The sequence below is a fragment of the Ptiloglossa arizonensis genome, chromosome 13 (genome assembly GCF_051014685.1).
Source record: "Ptiloglossa arizonensis isolate GNS036 chromosome 13, iyPtiAriz1_principal, whole genome shotgun sequence".
Taxonomy (NCBI): Eukaryota; Metazoa; Arthropoda; class Insecta; order Hymenoptera; family Colletidae; genus Ptiloglossa; species Ptiloglossa arizonensis.
In genome coordinates, this window is record NC_135060.1 from 3,782,413 (window position 1) to 3,785,953 (window position 3,541).

A 3,541-nucleotide genomic window follows, 5' to 3' on the forward strand; every position below is an offset into this window, starting at 1 on the left:
GGATGCGTTTCTCATTTCGAATCCTATTGTCCCGTAATATAAGTTCATCGAATAAGTTAGAACGATTCTGGGAAGCGTGTTTCGTACGCGTCTGCAAAACCTCGAGCGGAATATTTGTTTTCGGGTTTGATATCGCGATTGCGACACCAAAGTCGCTAGATTCGGAGAATCGAAATTAACATTAGGAGCAAACATTATGCTGAGATTAGTTTCTCGACTCTCCAAATTGAACTTCAGGTATAGGTCACGGGAAAACAGAGTATACAACAGATCGGGCTACCAATGGAATTTGGTGTTACAAGAATTGGGAATTTGCGAACTATTAGTAACGTAAATGTTAGTAACAATCGCATAGAGGAACAAACATTCACTGAAACCGTTCGTCTTTAGATTTCGCAATATCTTTACGTTTGTTTATCACAATTATTAACAGACGTCAAATGACCATAGTTTCAATAATTATTAACAATATTTTAATATAAATAATGACTGAAAATATCATTTCGTTGAAATATTCTTTGTTTGCGAAGGAATATTTCATTGAGTTACACGTATCGATTACACTCTCCAGCAAATTGAAACTTTTTTCTGCCTTCCAATAACCAGTGGATGATGCCTCTAAAACCATACTCCTCAAATAAGAATCCCGAAGTCGAATTATAATTTACACAATACGCGTAGAAGTGGTATTTTCTACATAAAAGTGCCAAAGTTCAATTAATCGCTCTTCTGGATAGAAAAATCATCGCGATGAATACTCGTGAATCGATAATCGATGTGCAGCCTTGATTTAGAGGGATTAAAGATTTTTTTAAATCTATAAAGAATGGCTAGAATGCAGGGAAACTACATTATGCTGGTTTCGTTTAATTTTACATTTATTCGAAAGATGATAAATACAAAAGTTTGTACAGAAATATTTATTTATTTTATCGCACGGTAGGGAATATCATACAAATGGAATTACTTATATATGATATCGGTAAATACCGGTAAATATATTCTGAACGCACAATTACAAATCCCTGTAACGTGGTAATTGCATGGGTTGCCATCTATTGGAGGAAGGGTTAAACTACACTTAAGGGGTGAAAACACCTGGCGGCAAAACGCTCAAGTTTGTCGAAGAATTGTTCCGATCTTCATCAATAGATGGCGCCACAAGCATTATTTACCGACATTACAGATAATTATCTGCTTTCAAACGATATTCCCTATCGCTGGCTCCATCTATTGTTCAAAGTCAGAACAATTCTTCGACAAACTTGAGCGTTTTGCCACCAGGTGTTTTCATCCCTTAAGTGTAGTATAACACTTTCTCCAATAGGTGGCAACCCATGCAATTACCACGTTACAGGGATTTGTAATTGCGGGTTCAGAATATATTTGCATACATAGAAACTATAATTCCGATATGTAGAGAAATATTCATTTAATTTATCGCACGGTTTCTTCGATTATATTTGTACGATCTAACCAAATATTTCAAGAAATTGATGGCTTTCTAGCCATTATTTATACCGGAACATTGTCAATAATTGTTTAATCTACGACCCAACGACGGTTGTTAATAATTATGATAAATAAACGTCAAGATATTGCAAAATCTGCGAAGACGAATAGTTTCGGTGAATGTTTGTTCATTTCCGCGAGTTTTACTAACATTCATGCACGTTCCCAATATTAATCGAACAATGTGCATCTTATTTATGCATCACAAATGATTAAGAAACTTAGAGAAATGAATTTTGATCGAGCTTCGTAGTAAAGAGATGTTTCTTAGAGTTTTAAAATATGGAAAGTAATAATTGTCTATTATGTTGGGATTCTTGGTGTCAGGAATATACGATGTGCGAGCAAGTGCCACGATTTTGCGGATTCTTAGAAATGTCGCTAAATTCCAAGAATTTCCGCGAATTGAGATTCTGTGGGATTTTGGAACGAATTTCTAAACTTCTGCTAAAATTTTTCGCCAATTTTTGGCTTTGTTAACGGAAGGAAATGATACTCGAGAAGGTATTCCTATTCCGGGGATTTTTGGAAATGTCGTCAAATTCCAAAAGTTTCTGCGAATTAAGATTTTGCGTGATTTCCGAATGGATTTCTGAACATTGGCCTAATTTCTCGACGATTTCGAACTTTGGTAATTTAGCAATGTGATAGGATGCGGTTAAGGTATTGGTGGCAAATAATGAGTAAATAGAAGCTTTTGTTGTAACTAAAAATGACTTTATTGAAAGATATCAATACATCGGTGATACAATCTCATTCTTTCGTTTAATTAACATACTCAAGCATTCATACGCACTATAAAAATGTTACTTTTCAAGGTATTCAACTTTTTCTTATCTTAAATAACCATTCTAAATTCGCAGCCAATTAGCTCGATATTACTCGCAGCGAGTAATACCGATTACCAGGTCTCACCACGCGGAGGTTGCTGCGAGCGGAGACCCGGAGAGAGATAGATGGAATCAAAGTTCCATCGATCTCTCTCGACACGCGATACAAACGAAGATACTAAACCAAAGAGATGGAAGGAATCAATGTTCCTTCCATCTCCTCGTTTAGTTCTGCCGAGCAATTACATTATGGAAAAATTAGGCAAAATTGGGAAAGACGCGACACGAACCGTGCAGTTGGTCCTACTAGGTCTATCCCGTTTCCCCTCCGTGGTTCCGATTACAGAGAAAACGAACGACGCCTACCACTCCCCTAGAGGAGTGCCCCGTTTCTCCATCTTTACGACGAGAGGGTCTTATTCTGGAGGCTTTCGCAGGGACCGACAAAAATGCCTGCTCCTGTGCTCGCAACATGCCCCCTCTGGAAGCGGACACATCGGAAGAGACGGCGATAGACCGTTCGGACTACTTACACGGCCGGCCACTTGCTTGTACAAGAAGCAGTGGTGACCGGACCGAGGAACGAGAGCGAGCAAAAAGAAGCTAAAAATTGGATAATTGCTTGGCAGATCACACCCTTAAAACTAACTTATCCTAACTGAAGAGATAGAAGGAAACAATGTTCCTTCGATATCTTTGTTTAATTCTGCCGAGCAATTACATTATGGAAAAATTAAGCAAAATTGGGAAATACGCGACGCGAACCGTAGAGTTGTTCCTACTAGGTCGGTCCCGTTTCCTCTCAGTGGGCCAGATTCTCAAGGAAATGCGCGACGCCGTCCACTCATATAGAGTGCCCCGTTTCTCCCAACTCCGCGTCAGGAGCCACGCAGAGCGTGGACCTGACCCACGGAGGATGACGAAGAGAGGGTCTTGTGGCACAAGGGCTTCCACAGGGACCGGTGCGAACACCTGCCCCTGTGTTCGCAGCATATTCTCTCTCAAAGCGGACCCACCAGAAGAGACGGCGATCGAGCGTTCGGTCCACCTCCACGGCCGGTCACTTGCTTATGCAACAAGCAGAGGTGGCCGGACTGAGTGACGAGCAAGCGAGCAAAACGAAGCTAAAGATTGGATAATTGCTCGGCAGATCACAGATATTCGTACATGGTGGCCTTAAAACTAACTTAGTCTGTACA